The sequence below is a fragment of the Ursus americanus genome, chromosome 22 (assembly GCF_024610735.1).
Source record: "Ursus americanus isolate L20-20 chromosome 22, mUrsAme1.1.p, whole genome shotgun sequence".
In the NCBI taxonomy this organism is placed as follows: Eukaryota; Metazoa; Chordata; class Mammalia; order Carnivora; family Ursidae; genus Ursus; species Ursus americanus.
Genome location: NC_142148.1, coordinates 16,981,993 through 17,004,322, shown reverse-complemented (window position 1 = coordinate 17,004,322; position 22,330 = coordinate 16,981,993). Strand labels below are relative to the sequence as shown.

The window sequence follows — 22,330 nt, the reverse complement described above, 5'->3', positions numbered from 1 at the left end:
TCCATGTACGTGCTGTCCGTTTCAGGCGCCCTGCCCAGCATCCCAGGGCACTCTACTGGCTTCTGTACACAAGGCCCAGCACTCTGGACTCCATCCCTTCGCATTTTCATATTCATTTTCCCTTACAATGGGCAGTCAGACAGTTTGGCTTATAACCTCTCTCACTTATTTTTCCAACTTTGGACAATCTAATTAATTCCCCTGAACCTCAGTTTCTTCATGTGTAAAACCAGGGTAACGGATCCTATCTCACTGGGTCCCGGTGAAGACCAAATGCAAATATCTGTAACATGACGGGCCCCAAGTGAATGTGAGTTATTCCCTTCTCACATCCCTCATGGCCTACCGCACTTGTCCCTCCTCAGCCCCTCCGTGAAGGGTCATTGCACCATTTCTCAAGCCTCGCACCATCTCCTCTCTGGGCATCTGGGGCTCGTGTAGCACATGCGATGAAAATCAATTTTAGCTTTCTGCACGAGAGAGCCGCTAATCTCCCACCAGGACGGGCAACGCACACTCAACGAGCACCAGGGGGAAACATGGCAGCCGTCTTCACAGAACATGTCTGAGAAGAGCGAGAGGAGAGGGAAAGTGGGGTGGTGGGGGGGAAGGGAGCAGAGAAAGAGGCAATTCAGAGCAACATGAGTCCAGGCAGCTCAGTCAGTTGCTATGCTACCAGCCACAGTGAGAGAGCAAAGGAAGGGGGCTGGGGCTTTAGAGATATTGTTATTTTGCAAATTTCTCCTCTGGGCATATTCCTGTGTGCAGGGTGGGAGCGGGGAGAGGAGGGATTCGGCTCTAAGCGGCTCACAGGGCCCAAGTGACTACGAGGATCGACTGCTCTCAGGTGTCAGGAAAAGGTGTCCAGATGGATTAAGAGGTTTACCCACAACAGCCTGCTCAGTTTGCGGGGAGAGTTTAAGAGGTGAATGCCCCCTTTAGAGAAAGGATCTGAAAAAGTGGCCTCTTCCGACCCCCCACCCCCACCTCCACTAGGGCTGCCTCTGCGTTCTGCCACATTCAGCACGAAGACGGAGCTAGCGTGAGCAGGCCTACACAGCAGCCCTCTGGGAAAGGACTCTGGAACAAGAGAACACAGCAAGGTCCCACAGACCATGGGCCACGGTGGCCTCATAGACCAGAGGCCATAATTCCGACTCAAGCAGATGGACGATGGGCCCTGAGGACAGGATGAGTGGCTTCATGTTGGCACCCACCGTGGGCCACGACAACCTTGGTACATCTATGGCAGGGAGAGAACATGAAAGGAGAAAAGAGGGCATATTTACCGGGTATCACATTTCAGGCACTATTCTAGATGTTACTAACACCTTTGTCCTGTACTTCTTAAGCAGAGACAGAGGTTAACCCAAAGAAATACAGAGCAACCTCAGGCGATCTACAAAGTGACACAGTTTTTAGACAGAACGCCTTCCTGGGACAAAATTCTACTTGAAGAGAGAAGGTAAAAGAACCTTGAATTTTTACATGCATAAAAGGTTTCAAGGGAACACCACCTTTACACAAATTCTTTCACAGAATACAGAAGAAATACTTCCAAACTCATTTGACAAGCCTAGGATAACTGTCACGCCAAGACCTTACAAGGATATCACAAGAAAAGAAACTTCCAGGCCAATCTCTCTCAGAAACAGAGATATAAAAAGCCTACACATTATATTAGCAAACCAAATCCAGGGATGCATAAAATGAGTAATTTATCGTGACCACACTGGGTTTATTCCAGGAATACAAGATCAGCTTAATATTAGAAAATTAATCAGTATAACTCATCATATTAACAGACTGAAAGATAAAAATCATGCAACAATGTCAAGAGATATCAAGGAAGCATTTGACACAAGTCGGTATCTATCCACGATTAAACTTTTAACAAATAGAAGGGCAAGTTCTTTCATCTAAGAACAAGCATCCAAAACATAGTCTCATATCACAATGAACTGTAAAATACTGAACGCTTTCCCGCTAATCTCCCCGGTTTTACTGGATGCTTGAGCCACTGCAATGGGGCAAGAAAAAGACATAAAAGACACTAGGAATGGGAAGGAATTAATAATGCTCTCATTATTCATAGACTCTATGAATGTGTATGGAAAAAAAATCCCAAAGAATCTCAAATTATGATGAAAATCAAACGTGAGTTTAACATACTTTCATATATTAAAGTCAATGTACTTTGCCGTGCTGTCAGATTTCAATCAACAAAAGAGGAGAGAGCTTTAAATCACCCATTTGCACAATATGCATAAGCCTTCCTAACGCTGCTTCTAGTACTACCCTCTTCAGATCTATTCTCCACCCTGCGGCCCATCTTACCCTGACTTCCTAAGGTAACGACTGCATTCCATTATGGGGCCTCAAACACCATGAGGGATGCCCCCACCCCCCCGTCCCGCTGGCCTCTTCAGCCTCCTCTCCTGCCACTGCCCCTCTTGCTCACAGGCTCCAGACACACAGGTCTGCTTTCCAAATATTCCTAACATGCTGAGATCCTTTCTACCTCAGGGCCTTTGCCCACACTGCTTCCTCTTCTCCCAGCTTTACTGAGTTCACTCTCCACAGCTCAGCTCAAGCCTTACTTCCCGACCTCCTCGAAAGCTCTCAGATATGCTGCTTTAGGGCAGTTACACTGTGCGCGACCGTCCACGCTGGTCTTCTGCACGAGAATGTAAACATCACGAGGGCAGAGACCACTTGCATATGTTTCACTATCTTAGTCAGAGCACCTGCCTTGATCCTTGGCACACAGTAAATGCTTCCTAAGTATGTGTTAAACGAATGAGTCAACGCAAAAGTCAGAAGAATCCTCTTCTGCTGTCAGGCAACCTGATTTTTTTTTCCCCCATGAAAGCTTGGAGTGAAGAGTATTTTGAGAGTAGAGAGGAGTTGTAAGAATTGGTAGCTTGGTATTATCAGAACACCCAGCAGTGTAAGAAGTCTTGAACAGACCACGCCACCCCAGAAGAGGGATTGCTCATCCCTGCCCAGAAAGGCCCCCCTGGTTCGGGCTGAGAGCTCAGTTTGCCACTTTAAACACCAGTGTTAATTTTTTAATTAAACTATTTTGAGATAATTATAGATTTACACCAATTCTAAGAAATAATAGATGCTATGTATCTTTTACTCAGCTTCCCCAATGATAACTTCGTGCGTAAGGGGTTGTACCTGGATGGCTCAGTCAGTTAAGCGTCTGACTCTTGGTTTAGGCTCAGGTTGTGATCTCAGGGTCATGAGATCAAGTCCTGAGTCAGGCTCCACGCTCAGTGCAGAGTCTGCTTAAGATTCTTTCTCCCTCCCCCTCAGCCCCTCCCCACTGCTCACTTGCTAGCTCTCTCTCTTTCCCTCTAACCCTACCTTAAATAAATCTTAAAAAAAAAAAAAAAAAAAAAAAACTATCATGCGAGGGTGAGAACCATGTTGCTTCCAAATATCCTGCTCCCAGATACACCAGGGGTTGGAAAAACCATGCTAGGCAAAGAACTTGCATCAAGATCAGGCCTGAAATACATTAATGTGGGTGATTCAGCTTGAGAAATCTGGCCATGGAGTCTGGCAAGTGGCTTCTCCTAAGAGCACGCCAAAAGATGCACAGAGCCTCAAAGATACAGGGCTTACAGAGGATGAGCCAAAGGTTATAAATCAGATGTTGGAGTTTGCCTTCTGATATGTGACCACAATTCTAGATGATGCAAATATTTATTCAAGCCATGATAAGAAAGCTCCTGTTGATGCAGATGATGTGTGATTGGCAGGCCAGGGTCGAGCTCATCAGTCTTCTACCTCTCTTCCCCGGAGAGATTTTTTATTACATATTGCAAGGCAAAGAAATCAAACTCCTTCGCCATTAATCAAACCATATTCAGGTTCTAGGTTAACACCTGACAGATACCGCTTGACTGCTCCAAATTATAGACTTAAGTCTACCAAAAAAAAAAAAAAAAAAGGCATCTACTTCTGTGGGAAGAATAACAGCTCTGTGGTTAAGTGTTGGCTCAGTTACAAGCAGACCAAGTACTTCCACGACTTGGCACACCAACCCAAGCCGCATCTGTGTCAACTGAAGTAGGGACTCCAGCGTCCCTCACAGGACAAAGGTTTACAGTACAGATGCTCACGACAGTCCCCAACTGTAAAAGCATCAATTTCTGCAAGATCACAGTTCAGAGTGTTCTGATTAATCCAATATAAACTGGGGCCAAACACATGCTTATTATCACCAACATGGTGGCCATCACCAAACACTGCCAATGAATCATCAAATGCATTGAAAACAGGAAGGGGGGGGAAGAGGGGGAGAGAGAGGGAGGAGGAGTAGGAGGAGGAAGAAGAGAAGAAGGGGGAGGGGGAAAGGGGAAGAAGAAGAAAATTTGTAATCTAGCCCTGGTGCTTGTAACATGTACACTTGGTCTTGAGTCCACGTACTGAAATTACATATGCATGCTGCATGCTTCCAAGTTGTGTTGTAGAAAACTTAAATGATATTTAATGAGTAAATATAGTTATCCTTTCCAATTGAGATGTTGGATTTTCTTTAATGGGATTAGCAATGGTTTTTCATCAGACTTTAAGTGTAAAAAATAAAGTTGTCATTCATCAAAAAAAAAAAAAAAAAATCACCTAGCATGCAATAGCACAACCAGGCTGTTGACACTGACAAAGTCAAGATACGGCACATTTCCACCACCAAAGGGAGCCCTCGTGTGGCTCTTTTATAACTGTACCCACCTCCCTCCTCACTCCCCCCACCCTATGCTCAAGCCCTGGGAACCACAAGTCCATTCTCCATTTCTAAAATTCTGACATGTACAAAATGACAATAATCTCTGGGGATTGGCTTCTTTCACTCAGCATCATTCCCTGAAGATACAGCCAGGTCACTGCTCATAGCCACAATTCATTCTTTTTTTTTTTTTTTTTTCATTGCTGAGTGATCGGATTCCACGGTACAACGTACCACAGTTTAACCATTCACCTGGTAAAAAAAAAAAAAAAAAAAAAACATCTGGGCTGTTTCAGCTTTTAGCTACTACAAAACAAAGCTTCGATGAACAATCATGATGATACAGATTTTGTGTGACTCTAAGTTTTCCTTCCTCTGGAATCAATGTCCAGGAGGGCAACTGCCAGGTCCCGTGGAATCTGGAGCTGCCAAACTGCTTTCCAGAGGGCTACCCTATCTTGTACCCATCAATGAATGAGTGATCCGGGCTCTCTACATCCTCGCTACGATGTGGTGCCAGCATTTTGTTTTAGCCATTCTGGTATGTAGTGATGCACCACTGCGGTGTTACATCGGCACCCCCCTAGTGACTACTGACATTAAACATCTTCTCATGTGTTTATCTGCCCTCTCTATATCCTCTTCAGCGAAATGTCTGCTCAGAACATTTACCTGTTTTCTAATTGAACTGTTCTTTTTTGTTCGATGGGTTGGTTTGGCTGCTGTTGTTCTGCTACTGAGCATTGAGTTTTAAGAACTCTTTATATAGTCTAGATACTAGTCCTTTGTCACATACATGGTTTGTGAATATTTGCTGCCACTCTGTAGCCTGTAGCCTTTTCATTCTCTTCGTAGGAGCTTTCACAGGGCAAAAGTTTTCATTTTGACAAGCTTCAGTTTATCCATTTTCCCAGTTATAAGTCATGCCTTCGGTGTCAAGCCCATGTGCATTTTTCTTTTACTTTTTACTCTACTCAAATTCATCAGTACTCACAAGTCAGTTCAGGTTCCTGACAAAATTGTGTTCAATCAAACATTCAGTTGGCAAACATGTAACTGTATTTGGTTCTATTTCCTGCCATAGAGCATTTTTCAGTAACACAGAAATGCTGAAAAAATATGTCTGTTTTGTTTTGCAAGTTTTAGTGGCACTCCTCATTTATTTTTCAGCGGCATAATACTTTTAAAATTATGTTTTCCATCAGGATGATGGATAGTTGCTTAAAAATGGGAAATAGGAAGCATATGCTCAAAACTATTAAAAAGATGTAAGACAGTAAAATTCAGAACCTATAACCTGAGAGGCCTGTCTCCAGCGTGGCACTGTCCTTCAGAATCCCTTCATCGGACAAGGAAGAAGATGGCAGTGTTACCCCAAATTCACTCCGTGCTTCATCATTAAGCAGCTGTCAATCTCGGAAACATAAGATATACTCACATACTTAATATGCGACTTTTGTTATTGTAGAGCTGTAAAGAGCTAAAACTCAGTATCCCTTGCACCAAAAAATCCTGAACCATATCTGCAAATGACCATCACTTTTTGGTGACGCCTGAAGACCCCAATTGCTGTGGGCAGTCTCTAAAATGGCCCCCAATGCTTCACTCCTCTGGTATCTATGCTCCTGGGTAACCTGACCCCTTGAAAATGAGCTAGACCTCTTATTCACTTCTAACAAAAGGAAGATAGCCAAAGTGACATGATGTTGGTACTTCTGAGATTAGGTTACAGAAAGACTACCACCTTCCTTGCCCTGTCCCTGTCTCTCCCTGTGCATCTCCCCACTCCCTCCCCTCCCTCTCTCTCCTTCCCTTCCCTCCCCTCCCTCTTCCCCTCTCCCTCCTTCCCTTCTCCCCATTCTCTCCTCCTCTTCCTCTCCTTCTCCCTCCCTCTCCCTCCTGCCTCTTCTCTCTTCCTGCCTCCCTCCCTCCCCCTCCTCTATCTACCCTGTTGTTGTGAGTTGGCTTATGGAGAGCCACACGTTCCCAAAGAAATGCTATCTTCAACCAATAGCTAATGAGGCTCTGAGGCCAATAGCCACAGGAGTCCTCTTTTCAGAGGATCTTCTGAAGGCTGCCAACAGCCATGTGAGTGTGTGCACTTGGGATCAGATCTTCCCGCGGACTAGACTCGAGATGACTGCAGCCTCCAAGCCAGAATCACCCCATGACACTGCACCATGATCTCTAACCCATGCCTTCGAGACAATAAATCCTTGCTGGTTTCAGCCACCACCTCTTGGCGTAATACGTGACTAATACAGCATACATATTCCATAAATAATTAAAAACGTGGAGGAACTTTACCAGACGTTTTTGTGACTACGAAGGGAAAACTCTTGGCTACAAGTTAATATAAAGAGGCACAAACAAATGCACACACGTGATGCTTCAAGCTTCCATCAAGATCAGGTTCAGGATCACCTTTGAAATTACAGTACACAAACCAGCAGAAGACTGGGGAGGACTTGGCTGAACCTATTTGAGATAAAAATAAAAGGAGGCAGCCGACTTGTACTGAAGAATGCCCTCAAGGGAGACATTTTAATGCGCTTAAAGACATGTTTGAATACTTGGTAAGCCCAGTGCTTTTCATTTTGCAGTGGTAAGCAAACAAGGGAATGAACATCTAGCCATTTCTTTATTTATTCCATATATTATACGACAGTGATACCCATGAAGGCATTAATTTGCAATTACTTCAAAAAAGGATACCTGGTGAAGAAACCGTCAACAAGCTTTGGGTGGGTGTTTGCATAGATGGCACTCGGTGTAACACAGATACAACCACAGGGCAGGACAGAGGGGTCTCCACCAAGGAAACATGCATTCAAATGTTCCAGCACACACAGCATCATTTACTAAGAAAAGCTTAGCCTTAAAATCTGCCTCTTTATTTCTTAATGTGGTGGTAGAAAATGAAGGAAAAGGTTTAAAACTCACCTTTGTAGTCATGTACGCAATAAAATGAGAAGTGAATTTGAAAGCGTGCCCTGCTACGAAGATATACCTGGGCCTATTCAGTAGGGCACATTGATGGTCTCAGCAAAACTGCTATCATTTTTCATTGAAGAAAAACACATATAAGTAATAACAAAGCTTCAAAAAAAAAGAGAAAGCCTTGCCTAAAACTTCTTCTAGATCTTAATCAGGAAAACAATCTGATTGAAGTCACATACACCAAAGGACAAACAGGTTTAATGTAGCAATCCTCCAAGGTATTAACATTTTTTTAAAAAAAAGAATTGATCTCAAAGTGCATCATTCCTATAGAGCTCTTCACAGCTTGGAGGCCTTTAATGTCCTCTTAAAATGGGCCCAACCATTTCCTCTCCTACCTGTGATTCCCCTCAGGAAAAGGAAATATAACTCTACATGTTCCTGATTGGAAACCCCAATGAGGTTTCCCAATAGTTAAGATATACTCAAGACTGACCCTAAACATCTGGGCAGATGTTCTGCCCAGAAGGTTGATGTGGGAGCATTTTGGTGTCTCACAGTCAATTCAAAAACGAAACTAACCAGTTCCTTTGCAGACAAGGAGCATGAAATGAGCCCCTCTAAGAAATGGGAAGTCTCTGCAGGGCTGGAAGCTCCCAGGAGCCCTCTGGGAGGGCTGGAAGCTCCCAGGAGCCCTCTGGGAGGGCTGGGCTGAACCCACACCTAAATGTCCAACAGCCTGGATCCTGCCATGCCTGTTTCCTACACAGCACCAAGTACCATTTGACTAAAGGTCCTTTGGATTAGGCTACGCTGCTCTTTAAAAAAAAAAAAAAAAAAAAAAAAAGATCTCTAGTGGTTGCACCCGTGGCTTGCACACTGCTGTGTATTAGAACCATGTGAAGAAGTTCTAAAGCATCTGATGTCCAGCTCCCAACCTTTACCCATCAGATCCAAATTACTGGGGTGAGCCCTAGGTATTGGCATTTTTTTAACACTTCCGGTTTTCCCAACATCCAGCCAAATTTGAGAGCCACTGGGCGACATCTTTCATTTCATTCACCAAAATACCTTCCTGAAAAATCATACTATGCAGAGCACCCAGGTGATTCCTCAACCATCCTTCCCTTTAGTTAGTAATCTCATATGTGTTTCTAGTCCCCAATCTTGGGGACAAGGCACTGGAGGCAGCAGTGAATGAACACATGAATGAATGAATGAATGAATGAATGAATGAATGAATGAATGAATGAATAATGGCCTTCCTCACCTGTCTCCTCCTGGCCTGGAGGAGTTCTAATGCTTACAAAGAGCCCTGCATAGAGTAAGCCAACAACTTACTCACAATCATGTAGTGTTAATGCACAAAATATAACCAGTGAAAGGGGCCGACGGTGGAGAAATCCAATCTCCTGAGGTTTTCTTCGCCAACTACCTAAAGATCAGTAAAAAGCATAGTCCCAAGGGGCCAAGCCACCACCTCTTACTTGTGTACTGAGACACTCCGTGTATTTACACAGAATCGCTATGATTATCCATGGCCATCATGCACTGGCTCAGAAAGCTCCCTCCTTCAAGGCCCTGCTAGCATTCCACCTGCTTTGGAAAGGCTCCCTGACATGTTCCAAAGTGTGGTACAGGCCAGTGGTACACATGCGATTAAATCAGGTGCACACCAGCGGGCGCTGATCCATAAATTAGTTTAACAGCCGAAGATGTATTTCAGCTTGCATTAGAAACCTATCAGACTTCCTTTCACTATAGTAATATAATGATTATAATGATATGAATTTTCATTTGAAAGATCAAGTGTTTTATTTTATTTATTTATTTATTTATTTATTTATTTATTTATTTATTTATTTTTAAAGCAGAAGTGTTAAAATAAGAGAATAGATAAGGGAAAGAAATTGTGAAAGGGAGCACGGAAGAGACGGGTGTGTGGAAAATGCTGCCGGGTGCCTAACCAGCCTACCATCCCCTGCATTTCTCCCTGTTTATGTCCGTGCCTTTCTCCCCTTCAACAGAGTCACTGCAAGGCAGGGATGCAGCCAGTCATGGTTCTGCGGCCTTCACTGTGTCAAACGCGGTGCCTCAAACAGGAATTGTGAATAGAAACCATTTTTCTTTTACTGTGTTACCAGCCCCATTTAGGTTAAAGGCAATTGACTAAGGAGTGAGCTCATGGAAGAATTCAGGTCATTGCTAAAAATGTAAAATTGATATTACCCTCAGGAGCAGCCCTAAATAGATGAGGTGTCATGTCACCCTTCTCCTCCTCCCCGGCTCCCCACCTGGGCACGCCCTGATCCTTCTCCCTGAAAACAGCAGTAAGAGCTACACCCTGACTCCTTTCCACCACCTTGGCCACTGGGGGAACAGATCTGGGAAGGCGCCTGAGTCACAAGAGAGTCAGATTTCTTGACATCGCGTTCAACCCTCTAAACTAGTGTTTTTCCAGAGAATTAAGTCCAACACAACACAACACAAACCTCATTTCTAGCTTGAGAAGGCTTTGGAAATCACCTTGCCCTTCTGGCTCCGACTTCACGGGGTTCCCCTCCCTGTCCCTCCCATCTGGCCTCAGTCTCCACTGAGAAGCCTGGAGGGCGCCCTCCCTGAGGCTTTGTGGTATAAAAGGATCTGACACAGCTTAGGAAACGGGCAGACGAGGAACATCTCATCTACAGAAAAGATATTTTCTCAGTTAAAAAAAAAAAAAATGTGTTCTCACTTAAGAATGCTAATGGCCCATGCACAGAAATAAAATCCCTGACCTACTTTGAAGCTGAACTTATTAAACAAGCCGACCTTATTACTCAGAAGAGACTGTAAAACACTAGAATAAAGCCCGAATGGAATTCCTAGCGTCCTTCATTGACAGGAGCTGCCAAGAAAAGCACAAAAGAGAACCAGAGGCCTGGGCTGGGCGTCAGGAGCCAGGGTTCACGTCCAGCTCTCTCATGGGGTCTTGCTGTGTGACCTGGGAGATATCACAGTCCCTCTCTGGGCCTCAGGACTCACACCCAGGGACTATAAGAGGGGCTCTCTGATGTCACTTCCAGCTGTGATAACTGGCAATTCTATTTTTTTTAAGAAGTGAATGTTAAAATGAAAAAAAACAAACAAAAAAGAATCAATTATCAAGGGCCTATTACACCAGACACTAAGAGGCAGGTGAGGGACTAAGACATACACTGTGTCTTCAAGGAGCCCACATCCTAGCAGCGTGAGTCGGGGCAGTCCACACTGATTAATGGATTTATTTCCTACCAGCAATTTGAGAGCCGCCACAAGGCTACTGCCAACGTAACACAACTTGTGTCTGCAACAAGAAGTCCCTCCGGCAATCCACCTGACAACTTCGATTTAGCTGAATGAATCTTTCAGTGCATTTTAAGCCGCTGCACAGCCACGAGTGGCCATCTACAAGTTATAATCAGATTTATCACACTGGGAAGGAAGCGAGCGGCGATACATTTCCATGGGGTTTTAGGGCAATAATGTGAGTCATCCGTGCTCATTCTGGAGAAAATCCTGGAGCTGCAAGGTAAATTATCCAAACCAGAATGAGAACGAGGCAGGAAAGGTTGCTGCTGTAACAGGAGGCGTTCGTAACCCACACACTGTTGGATTAGTCAGTCATGATGGTGCTACCGTGGGATGTTGAATGATATTACTCAGAAAATGTCAGGGCGTGTGTAATAGCAGGACCCCTTTCAAAAGTCCAGATTTCAGGCTCAGAGACTACCTTTCGTTGAGGCTCTAGAACTTGCTCGCTCTCACAGAGCTCAGGGAACAAAGACAATGGGGAGAAGAGAGTCCCCAGAAGGAACAAGAGGATCTGGGGTTTGGGTAGAAAACGGCAGGAGCCACAGTCATGCCCGGGGCCGGCCACGGTGAATCCACGGCTCTGAAGCTGTGTCCCCAAAGACTGAGGAAGAGTACGAGTGAAAAGTCCTGCAAAGACCAGAGAATGCGGGGTCCGCAGGGAAGGACGTGAGGGGTCCAGGCCAGAGACAATGAAGTATCTTCTCCCCACTTTACAGATGTGCACACGGAGATGCAGCGATGCCCAAGGCCACTGAGCTACGAAGCGGCAACGATGGAACGGGAGTGTGTGTGCACAGCTCCACATCACTGGGGCTCCCCCCGCCCCAACCCTCCGCCAGTCCCGGAACTTCCTGTGTAGCCACCTCATGCTAGCCACCAGTGCTGAGGCCCCCATCTCCCACATCGGCCCACTGCATTCGTTCCCCACCAGTCCCAGCCCATGGTACCCCCTCAGGACGCCCCCACCCTCCTCTGGAGGGCCGCTGAGCTTTGAACGTAGTTTCCTTGCCTTCCACTCTTTGTGACTCAATGATCGCAGCCTTGTTCTGGCAGTCATTCCTTGAGCTGTCTTGAAAGTATTCATGTTGCTGGACTCACGAAGTGCTGTTCATCTTCTCGGTGTATCGCTCCCATTACCATCCCCAGGGATCAACGCAGTGAAGCAGCGGCGGGGAGTCCAAGGTTGCAAGGAAGGCGAGCCACACCTTACTGGAAAAGCTTTAAGAGGCTGGTGTAAAAACTCCTTTGTTTCTAGAGTCCTGCATGTGGTCTCTGTTCTTGATCTGATGAGAGCTCCCCTAACCCATGGACCCCTCCGCAGATCCACTCTGCGGTGTCTCCGTGAACGAAGGGCTTCCAGGCCCCTTGGGAGGACTGTCCTGTGTCCTGTAATGACCCTCAGCCCTTTAACAGGAGGATAAAGACACACAGCCCTGCAGAGATGGGAGCGCACCGTTCCAACCCCATCAAACAACAGAGGGAATGGAGACTGAGAGAGAGCAAGGCGATGTTTATTCGAGGGCCCTGAGAAGCACAGCGGCAACGCTGGGGGCTTGATGGGCATGTCAGAGCATCGAAGGCTCTGCCAACCACAATTTATATTTCCCTGAGCATCCCAGAGAAGGGCAACCCCAAGTTTTATTTTGGCTTCTCAAGTGGAATTCACAATGCTTCCGGTTAGGCACTGTCCCGAATTTTTCTTGGAGACCTCTTCCCCACAGCCGGCCCACATGGTTTGCGATCTGACCCGCCATCAGCTCTGGCAGTGGGCCCCGGTTCAGTGGGGCTGAATGCATCGGTCGGTGCACTTTGAACTCAGTCAGCACATCCATGCTCCCACCTCCCTAGTTCAGGGACAGTTCGGGAGTGGGCACATGACCCAGATCTGTCCACTGGCGATCAGAAGTCGTTTGCTCACCCATCAAGACAGAAAGGTAGAATTAGCACTGCTGCAACCTTCATCTAACCACGTGGGGCCAGAGAGAATGGAAACACGATGGAAGCAGAGCCAAAAATAAAAGGGAGAGACAGGAAGAGAGCAAGAAGCTGGAACGCATAGAACCATTGTTTGAGCCTTTAATCAGCCCACGCTGGAAGCCTGTGAGACCTGTTCTCTGACTACTCATTTCCATACACCAATAAATTCCCTTACTGAGTAAGAAAAAAAACAAAAATAGAGAGCGAGAAAGGGAAGGGAAGGGCAGGACAGGGAATGGATGGGAAGGGGAGAGGAGAGGAGAGGAGAAATTATTACCAGAAATGGGATGAATGGAAGTGGAGAGGCAAATGACACATTTCCATCACACCCACTGCTCCACCCCAACCTAAAAGTGGTCTTGGCTGTGCAGGGAGAGCTGTGTGCGGTGGGCCCAGCAACAGTGTCCTCACAGTCCAGCAGACGCTCCGGTCTCTGCTCTTCTCAGTACAACCTAGGCATCACTGATTTCTCAGAAAGAGAATCATGAGATCTCAGCTCTTGGGGAAGGAAGCTGAAAGACCATCGAGCCTCACTCCTTCCACTCACTAGAGCAAAAAGCCGGTCTCAAACAGGAAGGGAATTCATCCAAAGTCACAGTGAATGTGAGGAAGAGTTGGCCCTGGAGATGCCACATCTTCCTGAAGGAGCTATGCAAAAGCAGATGAGACCTTGACTTGCCCTGTACCCTGGGGCTCCCTACTGCCTTCCAAGAAAACACAAGAGCAGTCCCCGACATCCAGGAGCTGGGCTGGTACCACCAGCTGGGACGTGAGGTTGCTGGAAGCTGGCCCGGCACTCCTAGCCAGGCCATTTTGTTCTCTGGTTGGCTTAAACAATCTCACACACCACCAAAACCAGACCAACTTACTGGGACCATGAGGAAGTGAGGCAGAACAAGACAGCTTCACGATTTTTTATGGAAGACAAAAAAAACACAAGGCCACTGTGCAAACCACAACACACACATCCCCCCTCGTGGCTCACGTGAGGCTGCTGCGTCTCTACCAATTACATCTCTCACCCTGCTCTGGTATTACCTGCATCTAAATTTCATCTTAAATTTATTCAAATATCCCATCACAGAACTGTCCCCCCTTCCTGACCGATTTCAGTCTATGGCAAATGCCCACTCCCTCGGACCCTCCTCCAAGCCATCCAACCAAAGCCGAAATTCTATAGTAAGTCCTTCTAACACCTTCCTAATGAGCCTTCCCAAGGCCCTCTGTGCTGTGTACTTTCACTCCCCGCAGCAAGTCACAAACCCAACTTGTCAACTACAAGTATGTTTGTGGTAAGTCACAGAGCACCCTGCAGAGGGAGGGCACCGACACCTTAAAAAAAAAAAAAAAAAAAGTTCCACTTCCTTGGCCCAAAACAGAACGCTCTCCATGATCAGGCCCTGCAGCAGAATCCACCTGCACTCCCCCACCCTACCTTCTGCCACAGCACGCCGAACACCGTTGCGGGCCTTTGCACCTGCCGCGCGCAGACCCTGTTACCTGCAAAGCCCCTCCCTTTGCCCTCCTGGAGACCTAGTTTAGGAAGACTTCTCTGGCTCCAGACAGAGTCAATAAATCCTCACTGCTCTCCATCACTCCCCCACGCTGCACACACACTGACTGCAGCACATGCCACAATGAACTGTAATTATGCTTTACCCTCCTCGGTGACCCTCCCTCGCCAGGTGCAAAGCTCTTTGAAGGAAAGAGGTGTGCGGTGTCCAGGGCAGGGGCTGAAACAGAAGAGAAGGTCTGTACACTGGCTACTCAGTTTTTTCCCTGCACGGAACCAAGTGTCTCTACTATTCAATTACTGCCATATTTCAAATCATATTCAAAATGATTTTTGAATCAAAAAAAGAGCCAAAATGATAATGTGCAAATAAAAGCCCCTCGGAAAATGAAGGCTTTGGTCTGTTATAATAGTGTCACTTGTCATTCGCAGAGTGCTCCGTGACTCACAAAGCACTTCCTCATTACCTTACCTCACTGAATTCAATCCTCATGGCAACCCTGGCTTCTGTCCTGTCTACTCGCTCTTCCAAGCTGTTTAGACACTTGGAAGACTCAGGCTGGGACACAACCAGAGAATAAACGATGGCTGGTGACAGGTGGCTGTGGCTCCAAGTTCATCGGAGGCCCAGTCAGCTCGTGGGTTCATGGCCAGAGCGTCTTCTGGGAACCAAGTCTGATATTCACAATCTCTCTTTATATCTGTCCTGCCTTCAGTTGTGTATTATTTACAAATATTATAATTCAATGTCACCAGCATTTAAACAATAACTGGGAAGTCAGAACTAGATAAGAGTCCAGATTCTACTTATTAACTGTACGACTTTGGGCAAAGTACTAAACCAAGTACTGAGCCTTGGTTTACCCAACTATAAAATAGGAGTTTCAGCGTACCTAACTCATGAAGTTATCTACTTATTAACTGTACGACTTTGGGCAAAGTACTAAACCAAGTACTGAGCCTTGGTTTACCCAACTATAAAATAGGAGTTTCAGCGTACCTAACTCATGAAGTTATTACAAGGATGAAATGAGAAAATGTAAGCTGAGAATTTCTACAGTGGCTGCCACATAGTTATAATCCACCTGTAGTAAATTGTAGCTATTAATATGATTATGCTATTATCATTACTATTATCATTACTCTTACTGCTATTAACTAGGATGATCCTAGGCCATTTATCACCAGATAGATTCCACGACCTTGCTCTGCTATGTGTAACAGGAGAGAGGCTGGTGGGAGGGGTGTGGGCTCAGAACAAGTTTCCCAAGCTCCTGTTGCCAGCAGGCTTCTGACTTGACCAGTTAGACACTCTCAGAGGAGACTGGAGGGCAGAAGGAAGGGATAGTCCAGAGCATGTATCTATGTATGCCAGGGTACACACATGCCTGGATCTTCCCCCCCACCCCCGACTCAGTCAGGGGCTCCTGCCACACCCCCAGCCCCTGCTGGAGTCTCTATCAGAGTTCAAGTTTCTTTATAGTAACCCAGAACCCTGAACACCAATAACAGTCTCCGTCTTGTGACCATCCAGCCTCAGGATGGTAAGAGCTTCTGGTCATGGTTCATCCCCAAGTTGGCTCACCCTGTAACCAATTCCCTACACTAAATTCCTTCTATTTCAAATATCTAGAGTTTTTGTTTTTCTCGCTGGGCCCTGACTGACAGATACACTGAATACGTACATTTCAGCAAAGTTTCTTTCTGCGTTAGAGTTTTGTAACGTATGAAATGTTGCTAATGTCTGGAAAGATATAATAAAACATATGGGCACATATCCAACTCGGTACCTGGCACACAGTCATCTTAAAAAACTGTGTCCCCTCTTCATCTATTGGGAAGAATTTCTGTGCAGAGTTCTCATTTCAAGAATGGAACCAGAAGGAAACAATGAATAAGGAAACTATTTCACAGTTGACAACCATTACAAGATTATCTACCATACAGAATCTTGAAATGGCCTAAAAATACAATTAAAGACTGTTGCTGTTCTGGATTGAATTGCGTCCTTCCAAAAGGCTATTCTGAAGTCCTGAGCCCCAGTAGCTCAGGATGTCGCCTTAAATGGGAATAGGGTTCTCGCAGATGTAATGAGTTAAGATGAGTGGTTATGATGGAGTAGAGTGGGCCCTCTACCAATATGACTGGTGTCCCTGTAAGGCGACAGCCATGTGAAGACATAATGAGACAGGGAGAACACCATCTGAAGATGGAGGACTGGAGCGAAAGATCTAAACCCGAGTTGCTGTCAAGGTCGCCAGTGCAGAAAGAAACCGGAAAGAGGCAATGAGGGATACTTACACGGGTCTCAGACAGAGCGCAGCCCCACCAACACCTCAACTCCAGACTTCTAGCCCCCAGAACTGAGCGAGTGCACGTTGCTGTCATTTTACCATACCCAGTCTTTAGTGCTTTGCTGTAGCAGCCCTAGGAAGTGGGACACACCTGTACCGGGAGGTGGTGTGGTAGGCAGTGTTCTGAGCATCTCTCTGCACTCACATGCCCTGGTGTTACTGCCCTGCCTGTAAGTTCTTGGGTGGTGAGCAGGTTACAGCCCATGACACTCCTGACTCTGAGAAAGGGAGACTATCATGAGTAGACCTAACCTAATGAGATGAGCCCTTAAGAGAGATGAGGCTCTTCCCGGTGAAGGAGATTGGAATGCAAGAGGGTTTTGGTGCAAAGGCAGTTCTCCATCGTTGGCTTTGAAGATGGAAGAGGTCACATGACAAGAGACGCAGGCTGTTTCCAAAAGCTGAGAGTGGCCCCTGGCGGAGAGCCAGCAAAGAAATGCAGACCTGCCATCCACCACCACGAGGAACTGAACTCAACCAACAGCTGCCATGAGCTGGGAAGCAGATTTCTCCCCAAATAAGAATTCAGCCCCCTAAGACCTTGATTTCAGCCTTGTGATACCCTGTGGCCCAGGATTCTGACCTGCAGAACTCTGAGATAGTCTCTCATTGTCCCAAAGCTGCCAAGTTTGTGGTAATTTATCACGCACAACAGAAAGCCAATACAGACAGGTACACTCGCTGTCTACAATTGTGAAATATAAATATGTCAAAGGCCATAAAGGAATACACAAACTATGGGTAATGTTAACATTACCCTAAAAATATGTGAAATAAACATGGAATGGCATTCTCATCTGATCACATCTCTGCCAGACACATACATGTGGATAGAAGAAAAACCAAAAACAAAGAGACTTTGGATGGGCCAGGGTGACAAGACTGAGTGAGATTCAAAGCTGCCTTTAGTCTTCTTATATAATTTTAAGAATTTAAAAAATTATAGAAGAACAAGATTTTTTCTGCCTCCAGCCCATAAGGAACAGACCAGTAAAAGGTTTCACAGGGAGCACAGCCTCCCAAGAGCTCAAGCTAAAAGGGCCTTGAAAGAGAGGGCCACAGAAGGGCCAAGATTTCATAAAATTTCACCAGAGAGAGGTATTTTTCAGTTAGATTAATATATCATCAAAGAGTCACAAACGACTCTTTTCTCTGGAAATTCCGTATTAGCCCTCCCTGCTATCATTCACCTCCTGCCCAAGAGGAAGCAACAGAGACATCCGAACTTGTGGCTACAATCACGTCTGCGATACGGGCCAAAGGTCATTGGCGCACTCCATACTTCTTTCACTTACAAGGTTCAGACAGAAATTGTAGGAGCCAGTGCACAACTCCCCACATCCTCTTTTCCTCTGTCACCGTCACAGCAAGGTTCCAGGTGGTGACTGCTCTATCCTCTTGGGTCTCAGAGAAGAGGACAAGTGTCAAGAAAACCCCCAACAACCTCCAAAGGCCAAGGAATGTGACTAAAACATAAACCGTGCTGTTTGCGGCCTCTGCAGTGTGGGGCGGGCTGTCCCTGCAGCACGACCTAGCACATCTTATCAAGTGGGTTAATGCTACCCTCCCCTTTTACAAGCCGGTAAAAGAAGCTGAAAGGTGACATAATTGGCTCAAGTTCACACACCTGCGAAGTCCTAATGACAGGACTGAGATTCAAGGTCAGGGGGCCTGGCTCCAGAGCCCATGACTCAAATCCACTGGGCAGACGTTCCTCTACTCCTTGATGCCTGGATAATCCAACATTTTACTCAAGTGGAGGCAGGATGCTGACAAGAGTCCCACTTCAACATGAGGAGCACAGTGTGGTTCTCTTTATCGGGACAAATGAGTCACAGGTGGGTGATGTGGGAGACACCGAGTGCAGGGAGAGGGCATTTTGAAATAGGCATTTCACTGGTTAAAGACTCTGAATGACATCTCTCTTCTCCCTGGAGAGGCTCCTATCACTCAGGTGCCAAAATGGCCCCTTTTCACCAAATCCTGCAGGATCTAATTGTACGTTCCACCCAGCCTGGATGTCAGCTTAGCTTTTCCTAGGCCACAGCTGATTTGCTAGTGGATTAAAAAAAAAAAAAAAAAAAAAAACCCTTATTTTAAGAGAAGCAAACATCACACTGCAGCCCAAAAAAGAGGCCCCTATTGGGAGCTTTGAGTACTCAGAGTCAGGTTCTCTGTGCTTCTATAATGAGCTGAGAAGGTACAGTGAGATGGCACGCTTCTCCAAGAACAGTCCACATCTGGGCATCCTGGGGTCCTGCAGTCCATTCAGGCTGAGCAGTTATGGTACCAGAATTCAGGCCCACCTCTGCAAACGACTATCAGAATGACCATGGTTATTTGAGCCTCTGTATCTCTATCTGTAGCACCAGGGGAAAAGAAAAGATAATATATAAGGTGATTTCCAGCTTGAAAATACAACAATCAAAACTGATGCCAATGTGCACACATCACTGATAGGCATGTGAAACAGCGCAACCCCTACGGAGAATAATTTGGCAATATCTATCAAAGTTAAAAATGTTCAGCCACCCTAGGCCTAGAAAATTACACTAAAGATATGTTTGCATAATGAAATGACGTTTGCACAGGGTTATTCATTGCAGTATTGTCTGAAAGCAAAAGACCAGAAGTAATGCAAATGCTCACCCACAGCAACCAATTCAATAACTGATGGTACATCCATAAATGAAACACCCTGGAGCTATCAGAAAAAAAGAGGAAGCTCTGTATGTCCACTAATACAGAAAGATACCCAAGATACATTAAGTGGGAAAAAAAAAGACTCAAAAGAGCATGTGTGATATGCTACAATTTATGTAAGAAAAAGATTAGGAATTTGATTAATCGATGTAAAAATACCTCTGGAAAGATACACAAGAGAACAGTAACACCGATCATCTCTAGGGAAGAGAAATGTGTGACTGAGAAAAGAGGTCAAAGGACAAATTTTCAGCATATATTCTTTTCTGTCTTCTGACTTTTGGACCAGTTAAATATATTCCCTCCAAAAAAGAAAAAAAAAAAAAAAGAAAAGAATAACATTTAAAAATTTTTTTTTAACTGCCAACAGTTAAATAAGAAACAAGAAAATTCTTGAGCACACATTCTGAAGATTGAAAACCTCAAGTATCTTCTTCCTGGAGCTCATTACCTAAATGCTTCTCATGGACAAAATCTCTCTCTTCCTAATACACATTGTACTCTCTGCCTTCCTATCACTCGCTGCTCTTCAGAAATTTCACCATATACCTAAAATGCAACTGTTAGACTCTAACATTTTCTTTTCAATTTTGAGGAAAAAATGCATTTAAGTATGAGAGAAAGGAGCCATGGAAAGGAGTAAGCAGAACTAGGATCTAGACAGAGTTATAATTCCCTAAATTAATAATAAGACTGTTATAATAGACAGTTATAATTCCTAGAGTTATAATGAGACTGCTGGATGAGCCCTCTATCCTCTCAGGGCCTCAGTTTCTCCATTGGTTCAACAAGGGCTATGGAATAGGAGATGCCTCAGGTCACCTTCCTCTCGGCTTTATCATTCTAAAGTACTAAGAATTACATGGGATAGAGCGAAGGCAAGACTACATCCTGGAAGGAGCTCTGGCTCTGTTACCTGATACGTCATCTCTTACTCTACTAAATGTCTTCTGGAAACATCTCAGATAGACCAATGAAGATCCCCTGGTGGGGGTAGGTGGTTCTAGATCCCAGACTACTGGGACGTGGGGCCCAATCGAAGCATGGTGGTCTTGCTGAACTGAGAGGGTAGAATTAGAGTTTGGGCAGCTGCCAGAGTGCCTTGGAATTTGTAAGGCAGGACACTAGAGTACACGTGAAGATTCCCTGCCAATCTTCGGATGATTGCTGGCCTGCACTTATGCAAGGCAAAACTCTGGAAGGTGTAGAAGAGAACAGTTAATATAGGGCTGAGAGCCGAACAGAAATGCTGGAGGTTGTACAAGCCTGAGAAAATACTGGAATCGTGATCCAGCTGCAGTGGAGATTCAGTTAAGACCCTAGAAAGAGGGGCACCTCGGTGGCTCAGTCCTTAAGTGTCTGCTTTCGGCTCAGGTCATGATCCCAGGGTCCTGGGATCAAGCCCCACATCGGGCTCCCTGCTCAGTGGGAAGCCTACCTCTCCCTCTCCCACTCCCCCTGCTGGTGTTCCCACTCTCGCTGTGTCTCTCTCTGTCCAGTAAATAAATAAAATCTTAAAAAAAAAAAAAAAGAACCTAGAAAGAACAAGTCATATAGTGAGTATCACATGTGAAAGTAAGGAGTTCACACGAAGTTGACTGACAAAACCAAAACAGATTCATCCTAACAAAGAAAAAACAATCCTGACAGTCTCAGGAGGATGCGCAGGTAATTTAACTGCCTGACAGGATAAAATTCAATACCCTTGAAAGCAAACTGACGTAATCCGGGCTACCTACAGCATATCAGCCACAGTTGTTATATGAGGAACCAGGAAGAAAAAAAACCCACACAAAGTAACAGACCTTAAGATGATTCAGATGTTAGAATCTACAGATGAGAACTTTAGAAGAACTATTACAAATACACTGAGGGTGTTAAAGGAAATCTGGACAGAATGGGAGGACAGACAGGAATCATAGTGAGGAACAGAAAGTAAAAAAAAAAAAAAAAAAAAAATTGAATCCTATGACTGAAAAGTACCATATCTGAACAAAAAGTTTACTCTGGGCTTAGCAACAGCTCAGATACCATAGAAAAAAGGGTCGCTGAATGGGAAAAACAGATAAATAGATATCTGAACAACACAGCAAAAATGACTGAAAAATAAAGGAACTCGATGACCTGTGGGATATCCAGGGGCCTAACATATATATATATATATATATATATATATATTTGGCATCTCGGAACTGAGAGAATGGGCTGAAATCAGTATTTAAAGAAATAATGTCACCAAAAAAGGCAACCGAAAATTTTATTTAAAAATCTTCAAAATTTTGATGAAAACTGATTTAAAACTTAAAAATTGAATTGAGATATTCAATTTCATTAAATTTAAATTTCAATTTTATTAAATGGTAGACTAAAATAGTCAGTTTTATTAAATGGTAGATTCTCCCATGACTCTAGAGATTCAGTGTATATTTTGGTCAGAATGCCAAAAATCTTTTCAAAAATTGGCATATTTATGCTAAAATTTATATGGAATGCAAAGAACCTAGAACAGTGGAAACAATCTTGATAAATAAGAGCACATGTATGGACCAGGGCTTTATAGGAACTCTCTATACTTTCCTTCAATTCTGCGGTGCACCCAAAACTCCTCTAAGTAATGAAGTCTATTCTTGAAGTGCCTGTGAAGTGGGGTTTGCCTTCCTGCATATCTGTCATTGCCTCCACTTAGGGAGCTGATCTCTCCAGTCCGAGTCCCAGAATGCAAACAGAGCAGAGATCTGAGCTGTCGAGACTCACACCTTGAGTAGAGCT

General features: G+C 45.0%; 1 protein-coding gene and 1 pseudogene across 1 annotated transcript in view; one reads left to right on the top strand and one right to left on the bottom strand.

Moving 5' to 3' along the window:
• Positions 1-22,330, bottom strand: part of PTPRT (protein tyrosine phosphatase receptor type T) — a 776,661-nt gene that overhangs the window by 583,706 nt on the left and 170,625 nt on the right.
• Positions 3,533-4,336, top strand: LOC123796929 (transcription initiation factor TFIID subunit 9-like; annotated as a pseudogene).